Source organism: Eutrema salsugineum, unplaced genomic scaffold (assembly GCF_000478725.1).
Source record: "Eutrema salsugineum unplaced genomic scaffold, Eutsalg1_0 scaffold_12, whole genome shotgun sequence".
Taxonomy (NCBI): Eukaryota; Viridiplantae; Streptophyta; class Magnoliopsida; order Brassicales; family Brassicaceae; genus Eutrema; species Eutrema salsugineum.
The window spans coordinates 8473158-8483301 of record NW_006256895.1 but is presented as its reverse complement, the minus strand read 5'-3'; the positions used below and the strand labels follow the sequence as shown (position 1 = coordinate 8483301).

At 44.4% G+C, this 10144-nt stretch overlaps 1 non-coding gene across 1 annotated transcript; it reads right to left on the bottom strand.

The window, feature by feature from the left end:
- Positions 1–5756: 5756 nt before the first annotated feature.
- Positions 5757–5863, bottom strand: LOC112089444. The gene has a single exon (XR_002901082.1). It is a non-coding gene; the product is annotated as a small nucleolar RNA R71 (small nucleolar RNA).
- Positions 5864–10144: the final 4281 nt, after the last annotated feature.

Here is a 10144-nt window from a genome sequence, read left to right as displayed (position 1 = left end):
AATTTACGACTTTTACAAGAGTTACAGCACAATTCGGCGAGTCTCTACCGGAAAAAGATCTGGAACGGCGGAGACTTCGGAAACTCTAGCTGGAAAATAAATAAACTAGAGAGAGAAAGAAGAGAGAAGGGAGAGCTACCTTTAGTAAAAACGAGTGAGTCTGAAGATAATGAGGAAGAATGAAGGAGCTCACCCATTTATAGGAAAACCGAAGCGGGTGAATTCCGCGTAAACCTCGGGAAACCTTCCAAACAGCGCGTGGAATCCGCAGTGAAATGGCTAGATCGAATTGCGTCGGTCGCACGCGCCAATAAATCAGGAATCTTCTCTCGGAAGACCAACAGTTGGGATATCCAAGTTTTCATCCGGTGTCTCACCAAAGAAAATGCCTCGTCGTTAACGAAACGGCTCGGCGTTAACGCTTGCTCTTGAACGTCGTTAACGAAACGGCTCGGCGCTAACTCTTGCTCTTGAAACGCATCGTCGTTAACGAAATGGCTCGGCGCTAACCCTTGCTCTTGAAACGCCTCGTCGTTAACGAAACGGCTCGGTGCTAACTTTTGCTCTCGAAACGCCTCGTTGTTAACGAGATGGCTCGGCATTAACTTCCTCTCGAAACGCCTCGTCGTTAACGAGACGGCTCGGCGTTAACTTTTCTCTCGGAACGCCTCGTCGTTAACGAAACGTCTCGGCACGAACTTCCTCTCGAAATGCCTCGTCGTTAAGAAAACGGCTCGGCGTTAACTCCCTCTCTTAAAACGCCTCGTCGTTAACAAAAACGGCTCGGCACGAACTTTCCTCGAAACGCCTCGCACTTTGTTCGGCTCGGCATAACCTTCTCAAATCGCCTCGGCTCATCATTACCAAACAAAATCGCCTCGTCCTTAAACTTGCCTCGGCACCCTCGGCACTCCCTGGAAACGCCTCGGCGTCATCATTCCAAAAACACCTCATCTGGGCTTATGTCATAACAGCTTGACTCGATGGTTTATCCTACGGTCAGGAGTAATGGACCTCGTCACTCTCGCCTCCGAAACTGACGAGCTGGGGGGCTAACTGTTGGGGTCGGTTTTCACCCCACGTAGATAAGACCATCTCAAAATGACTAAGTATAGAAGAAAGACAAGTGGGAGAGCCGTTCTCACCAAGACAAGTGGGAGAGCCGTTCTCACCAAGACAAGTGGGAGAGCCGTTCTCACCAAGACAAGTGGGAGAGCCGTTCTCACCAAGTGGGAGAGCCGTGAAGATAGGCCAGTAGGGAGAGCCGTGAGGAAAAGAGAGATGGGCCGAGCCATATCACAAGAAATGGGCCGAGCCCCTCTCCAACACGCCTGGGCCGAGCCGCGCTTCGGTGAGGTGGACCAGCTCACGTCTCGACTCAAATGGCAAACGTCCCGAGCCGTGGAGAATTTTAGATGGGCCGAGCCGTGGAAGAGCTTAGATGTCCCGAGCCGTGGAGAAGCTTAGATGGGCCGAGCCGTGGAGAAGGAGAATGATGGGACGAACCGTGGCCTTGGGAGACGAAGCTCATAAAAACCCTCGGCGAAATACAAAGGTGGTGAGCCGCACGAGGCGATAAGGAAATATTCCGAAAATCTCTCCCGAGATTCTCGGCTAGGCGGTTCAGAGAGTTAGTATAAATAGACGATGTATACAATTCATTCGGGAACTTTTGCAACCCTAAGCAATAAGAGCTAAACACTTTTACAGCAAGAAAAACTTTCTTTCGATCTTACTGTTCTTGACGATAAACCCTAGAAGTTTCCGATCCCTTAGTTTTCCTTAAACAAATTTCTGGCTGTGCGAGTTCTGGCTCACACACTTGTGTATGAAAAGGAAAAGAGAATCCCCTAGTGAGAGAAGAATGAGTGTGAAAAGTAAGCAAGTGAGGAAACTTTGAGTAGAGTGTGGGTGGGATGAGTCCTTGCCCTTGTATGCATAGGTTGCCTTTTACCTTTAGCATTCTGCCAAAGTTTGGTCGTTCATAGAGAGATCCTTTTGCTGCATTGAACCCACTCAAGCATTGATGAGATCATTTTAGTCTCATAACCTCACCCTAGCCAAACTATGTTTGTTTAGACAATGCATCATTTGATCCACTTGGTAAAAAGCTTAATGAATGTGAAAGAGTTGAGAGAGAGAAGAACTTGTGGAGATTCCTTGCTGAGTTGATATATATCTGAGTGTGGCTTTGCATTGCATAATTGAGCATGAACTTGAATTCTCATTGTGATCACTTCTCTCAAAAAGGAAATATGAACTCCCAATGCATTCAACCTCTCTCTCTCATTTGTTCTTTTTGCTTGAGGACAAGCAAAGGATAAGTGTGGGGGAGTTGATATGTTCATAATTTGCATCATTTAGGTTGCATATTTCATTCCAAATCATGTTTTATTTCATACATTTTAGGTCCTTAGGGTTTGTTTTAGAACTTAGGAGATGCATTAGGTCCCAATGAGTCTTCGCATGTTTTGAGTGTTTATCAGGTGTATTTAGAGCTATTTGGAGCTGAAAAGATGAATCCAGGATGTGGAATGGTGATCAAGGCTTGAAAAATGGTGAAATTGGGTTTTTGGAGGTTCTCGGCCATTCTCGCGCACCAGGAAGGTTTTTCTCGGCCATTCTCACGTACTGCGGGTGGATTTTGTCGGCCAAAACGCGTACCGGCCAATGGATTTATCGGCCAAAATCTCCGGGTGCAGACACGTTTCCGAAATCGCCTATCCGGGTAACCTTCCTGTCCGATTCAGTTGTCGGGTGCTTCATAAAAGTTGGGGAGGATTGGATCACGGTTCCAGGGCAAGTGGAATCATGGAATTCTGACGCGTGAGCAGAAAGTTAAGCTCGTCGGAAGAAACTCCTGTCTCGCTGCCGTTTTGGACGAACTCGATAAGCTCCGAACAATGCGAAGGACGGTGCACTTCCAGGCCGATTAGGTTTCCGGGGCCTTCATGAGAATCAGAGATATTTGAGTCCTCTTTCCAGAACGTCCGAGATCATTCAATTCGGAGCTATGATCAGGAAGATACGGTCTCCGGAATGGACACATGTCTAGACGCCTCTCTCTGATCGTGTAAATGCACTGCGAATATGAGCCCTCCAGGAAGCCTTCCACTTCCCAAGCACCGAAGCTTCCTTCACCAAAGTTGAAGGTATATGAGTCCTCTGTCCTTTGAAACCGGAAGAACACAATTCGGACAATTATCTTAGAAGTTACACTCTCCGGAATGCGAAGTGGTCCAAACAGCCCTGAATGATGCGAGCTAAGTGAAACATGCCGCGATGGAATGCCACGGTCCACACTTGGCCTTGGCACTTATTTGCAATCCTTCAGCGGTTGACACAATCTGAATGCCACGATCTGATTGCCCTGAACGCGAAGTGGTCCGAGGAGCCCTGAACGATACGAGATTGATAACACCTATCTTGGCTTTGAAATTTTTCTAAGGGAAAGATGGCACGATGGAATGCCACGGTCCACACCTGACCGTGGTACTTAATTGCAGTCCTTCGGCGTTTGACACGATCTTCATGCCACGGTCTACACTTGACCGTGGCAAAGTAACATTTGGCCGCGGAAGGACTTTACTCACATTCGGCACTTGACACGATCTCTGTGCCACGGTTTAAGACTTGGCCGTGGCAACTTTGTGCAACTTCTCGGCGTTTGACACGGTCTCCACGCCACGGCCTAGGACTTGGCCGTGGCAACCTTGCGCATGCTTTTGGCGTTTGACACGGCCATGCATCACAGCTTCACATCTGACCGTGGCAACTTTGTGCGTTCTTTCGGCGTTTGACACGACCACCTGCCACGGCTTGACCCAAACTTGCTAGACCGTGGCACCATGATTCATCCAAGAACACGAGATACAAGACTTGACACGGTCACTTGCCACGGCCTGACCAAGAACCTGCTAGACCGTGGCAATCTCATTCTTTACCCACCATGGCCGGGTCAGTACCCGGTTTGTTCCGGGTTGACCCGGTTCATCCAAGGCTTCTATAAATACTTTTTAGACCTAATTTGGAGAGAACGTTTATCCTACTTTTAGTCTCCTTTTCCCTTTTTGTGAAAGACCACTTGTTAATACCTTGCTTTTGAGTTTAATATCGATTTGAATAGTGTTTTCCTCTTAATCTATCATCTCCATCTCTATTTCTCATCATTAATCATGCCAATCTTCTCAACTTGCAAAGGTTTAAGAGAGATTAGTATGATTAGTGAGTAGTCACCTTAATGAGGTTCTAGATGTGTAGGTTAGGGTGCTAAAGTGTTAGATTAGGAGTGCTTAGGGCTAGATTCATTGATTCATCTCTCTAAACAGCTGTTCTCTATGCTAGATCCTTGCATATCACTTGAGATCTAGATTCTGGGAATTTCATGCACCAAAAGTGTTTGATGAAATTCGTGAAAGAGCTGTATTAGGGGTTTAAGCATTTGCTGCATGATGATGTATTGTTATTTGTTTGAATGATCATTAGAACTGTTTATTAATGCATATTGATTCATATATCACAAATGATGATTTGGTTTGAAAATGGATTAGTATAGGGGTTAATACCTTCATGAGAGGATTAACCTAGATTAGAGTTCTTAATCATTTGAATCATGTCTCATCATTGTCATTAGCATTTCTAGTTTAGCACCAAAGCACCCTAACCAACTATCATCTCTAGAATCTCATGCCTCCATCATATCATAATCATATCACTTGTCATTGTTTAGTTCTTCTTTTGTCATTAGTTAATCAAAACCACTCTTGTTTGCTTGAATTAAGAATCTGATCACATAGTTTAGTGTCTAACACCACATATGGATTGATAAACCCCTTGTACTACAAGACAGGGGATTGATAACCTCTACAAAGAGCCTTGAAAACTCTTAGTTATCAATTGGCGCCGTTGCCAAATTGTGGATTGTTTAGCATTAAGCTCTGATCTGTTCTTGAGATCAAGTGCTTATTTTCTTGTTTTTACTGATTAGTTTCAAGTTCTGTTTGTGATTTCAGGTGTATAAACACCAGGTCTAGATCAAGAAGCTGTGGTCCACCTTTCCCTCTCAACGACAACATCAATATTTTGGTACCAAGGAGGAGAAGGGACAGACGTGGAAGACAGATCAGGCTGATATGGCAGAACAAAGAGAGCACGTGGTGGACATAGAACAACCGGTTCAAGAGCAACAGGCTCAGGGTAATGGAGCTGGTAATGGAGTTGGTCAAGGGTAAAATCAGGGTAATGTTCATCAGGAACAGGTGCATCACCAACAAGCTTATGTCCACCAGGGACAAGCTCCAGCTCATCAACAGAGGCATCAGGCCAATGTACAACAGGTGCACCACCAACCCCAGCCCTTCCAACACCAGCAAAGAAGATATGAGCAACCACAAGTCTATGTTGGAGAGAATGACAGGGCCAATGCTCATCAGTATGGAGCTGGAATTCAGGCACCACCTGTGCAAAACAACAACTTTGAAGTGAAGGCATCCTTGTTGAATATGGTCTAGAACTCAAAGTTCCATGGATTAGCAATGGAAGATCCCTTGGAACACTTGGATCAATTTAATAAAGTATGTGACCTGACCAAGATTAATGGAGTTTCAGAAGACAACTTCAAGCTAAGACTATTCCCATTCAGTCTTGGTGACAAAGCTCACCAATGGGAAAAGAATCTTCCAAGAGGCTCCATTCAAACCTGGGAGCAATGCAAGCAAGCTTTCTTATCTAAGTTCTTCTCCACCTCAAGAACTGCAAAACTGAGGAACCAAATCTCTAGCTTCACTCAGCACAGCAATGAGAGTTTTGGTGAAGCATAAGAGGGATTCAGGAGCTACACAAACCAATGCCCACACCATTGGTTTAGTGAGGCTTCCCTTCTCAGCACACTATATAGAGGAGCTCTTCCCAAGATTAGAAACCAGCTAGATACTGCTTCCAATGGGAACTTTCTGGGAAAGGATATACATGCTGCTTTAGAGCTAGTGGAGAACTTACCAATGAGCAATGATACTTATGGTGAAGACTATGACAGATCAAATAGGTCTGAAGGTTCAAGCTCAGAACAGAGGCTCACTAGGGAAGTTAAGAAGTTGAGAAATGAATTAGACAAGTTGAAGTTGGTAACTCACAAGCCAATGCATTTTGTTGGAGAGTATGAGGAACCATCTCAAATCTTTGAGAACATAAGTGAAGAGGGTCTCACCCAAGAGGAGCTCAACTACATTGGGAATCAGAGATTCCAGAGATATCAGTATGGTAATGCCAATCCAAACCTTTCCTACAGGAACACCAATGTAGCTAACCCACAAGACCAGGTCTATCCCAATTCTCAAGCTCCACAGAACTTTGTTCCCAAGAACAACTTTCAAGGGTCTTTTCAACCTAAGAACCAGTTTGCTCAGAATCAGGGTTTTGGTCAGCAACAGCAACCATTTCAAGGTCCTAGTTTCAGTTCACAGCAGCAAAAAGCACCCCCAGGGTTTGTTCCACCACAGTTCCAACAGCAGGCGCCGGTTCAACAACAGTTTCAGCCACCACAGGTTCAGCAGCCACAGATGGGGACAGATATGGTTGGTATTCTGCAACAACTACTTCAGGGTCAACAGATCTTTGCAAGCCAGAATGCAGTCATGCAGCAGGAAATCAAGGAACTGAAGCAAAACCAGGCATCAAGCTCAAGGAACCAAGGTCACCTACCTGGAAAACCAGAACCCAACCCCAAGGAATATGCCAAGGCCATTACACTGAGGAGTGGAAAGGAGTTACCTGGTATTGTGAACAACAATGTGATCATTGAGGAAAATGATCAAACTGAGGGGGAGGCAGCCTTAAAAGATGATCAAGTTGCTGAGAAACCAAGGAAAGAAAAGGGTAATGAGGTAGCAAAGGAACCTGGACCAGAAAAGACATATGTGCCACCACCTCCATACCAACCCAAGCTCCCATTTCCAGGGAGATTCAAGAAGCAACTTGTGGACAAGGCAAGAGCTGTATTTGAAAAAGCACTCAATGAGACACCACTCACTATGCCTCTCATTGATGCATTTCTAATGATGCCAAAGATGGGGAAGTTCTTGAAGGATGCCATTCTGAACAAGACAAAAGAACTTCAAGGCATGGTGGTACTAAGTCATGAATGCAGTGCTATCATTCAGAAGAAGTCCATTCCAAGAAAGTTGACTGATCCAGGGAGTTTCACACTTCCTTTTGCCATTGGACCTCTTCTATTTTCTGGATGTCTTTGTGATCTAGGAGCATCAGTCAGCTTGATGCCATTCTCCATAGCAAAGAAGCTGGGCTTTAGAGTCTTCAAACCTGCAAAGATCTCTCTTATCCTTGCAGATAGATCAGTTAGATTGACTGTTGGTATGTTATAAGATCTACCTGTTAAGATAGGTGGTTTTGAGATTCCAACAGATTTTGTTGTGCTGGAAATGGATGAGGAACCAGTAGATCCTCTTATCTTGGGCAGGCCATTCTTGGCCACTGCAGGAGCCATAATTGATGTGAGAGGTGGGATAATAGAGCTTCAACTTGGGTCTGAAAAGCTCAAGTTTGATGTGAATGAGATGATGAAGAAACCCACCATTGAAGGTCAATGTTTCTATGTGGAGACAATGGATCAGTTGTCTGATGAGTTGCTTGAGGAGCTGAACACTGAGGATCCTCAAGAACAAGGAGACAATGGGCTCTTAGCAGAAGGAAGTGAAGGGTACAAGTTGTATTTGGACAATGCTAGAGAGCTGGGTACTGAGACAAGGTTTTTGGAACTGGAACAAAGTGGCTCTGAGGTTTTTGCTATCAAAGGATCAGAAACCAGCCAAAGCAGCTTGGACCAGGATTGGAATGAGGCTGATGCACCCCCTGTTGAGCTCAAGCCTCTACCAACAGGGCTCAGGTATGCTTTCTTAGGCTTAAACTCCACATATCCAGTAATCATCAATGATAGCTTATTAGAGCATCAAGAGAGTGCATTGCTTAGTGAAATAAGAAAGTTCAGGAGAGCCATAGGATATTCTTTGGCTGATATTAGAGGGATCTTTCCTGACATTTGCACCCACAGGATTCACCTAGAGGACCAATCTATGTCCTCTATTGAGCATCAACGACGTCTTAACCCCAACCTTAAGGAAGTGGTTAAGAAGGAGATACTAAAACTTCTTGAGGCAGGGATAATTTACCCAATCTCTGACTCAAGATGGGTGTCTCCTGTTCATGTTGTGCCCAAGAAGGGTGGGATCACAGTGGTTAAAAACGAGAAGGATGAGCTGATAGCTACTAGGACTGTCACAGGACACAGAATGTGTATAGACTATAGAAAGCTCAATGCAGCCTCTAGGAAGGATCATTTTCCTTTACCTTTCATTGATCAGATGTTAGAGAGGCTTGCAAACCACCCCTTCTTTTGTTTTCTCGATGGGTACTTGGGGTTCTTCCAAATTCCCATAGATCCCCGAGATCAAGAGAAAACAACATTCACATGCCCTTATGGCACATTTGCATACAGGCGAATGCCTTTTGGTCTCTGTAATGCCCCTGCCACTTTTCAAAGATGTATGATGCACATTTTCTCTGACATTATTGAAGAGAAGGTGGATGTGTTTATGGATGACTTTAGTGTCTATGGCTCCTCCTTCTCGGATTGTCTCTCTAATTTGTCACAGGTCTTGGAGAGATGTGAGCAGCATAACTTGGTGTTGAACTGGGAGAAATGCCACTTCATGGTGCAGGAAGGAATAGTTCTTCGGCATAAGATATCTGAGAAGGGCATAGAGGTTGACAGAGCAAAAGTGGAAGTAATGGTGACTCTGCAAACTCCCACTTCAGTCAAAGGGATAAGGAGTTTCCTTGGGCATGCAGGGTTTTACAGAAGATTTATCAAAGACTGTTCAAGAATTGCCAGGCCCTTGACAAGGCTGTTGTGTAAAGAAGTGGATTTCATCTTTGATGCTGAATGTGAAGAGGCCTTCAAGATGATCAAGGATGCATTAGTCAGTGCACCAATTGTCCAAGCCCCAGACTGGTCCCTTCCTTTTGAGGTTATGACAGATGCATCTGATTTTGCAGTTGGAGCAGTACTTGGGCAAAGGAAAGACAAGAAGTTACATGTTATCTACTATGCCAGTAGAACACTTGACTCTGCACAAGAGAAGTATGCCGCGGCAAAGAAAGCTCACATACTCGGATTTTGACACGGTCACGTGCCACGGTCAACGATGGCGCGGCAAAATTTTTGAAAATCGTTGACCGTACGGACGTTGACCGGTCAAAGATGCACCATACAGCTGTTCCCCACCTAGCCACCTTCTTCACACGAGTTTGCTCCCTTTCTCACCATTTCTTGAACTTTAAACACTCATATCTCTCTCGTTCATGAACCAAATTGAGGAATTCCAACTGCATTGAACTCGTAATCCTGTCTAGTTTCTTGCTGCACATTCGTTTTTCACTCGAAACTTGAAGATTCCAAGGTACTTAGTCTGTTAAAACTCACCTTTTCCATGTCTTAGTGTACTATTCATGAACAGGAAACAAATGGAAACGATTTTAATAGGCCTCTTGATACCTTGGAATCATTTTGTGAATATTGTGCAAGTAGAATGGATAGGAAATGCATGGATCTTGCTTGAGAATAACCTGTTCTTGGAATTTTTTGAGAAATTTCTTGAAATTCATCAAGTATCTCGATTTTTTTTAGAAATTGTGTTTCAAGCTAAACTCTTTGTGTGCATTGCTTCTTGCCATTGCTTTGAGTTTATTGAGTTTTTAACCAGCTTAAGACACATTATTTTCTAGTGAAAATGATCTGTGCCACACATGAACTTGGTGAATTTTCGGAAAACTTTTGTTATTCTCTTGTTTTGGTGCTCACAGCTATTTGAGAAAATGCAGGATGGGAGGAACACAAAAAACAGCAGCCATGGAGAAATCGAAAAAAGAGAAAGCTGGAGCTTCAGAGGATCAGATTATGCTTTTTGGGCATAAAGTTTTCAAGAAACAGAAGAAACAGAGAAAGCCAAAGAATCCAGCTGAGAAGAAGGCAAAGAGTGTGGCTGCACCAAAGAAAACCAAGGCTTCCACTTCAAGAAGTTCTGGTAAAGAACTGGTGCTTGTTGGAGCTGTTCAAAGGAAAGGAAAGGAG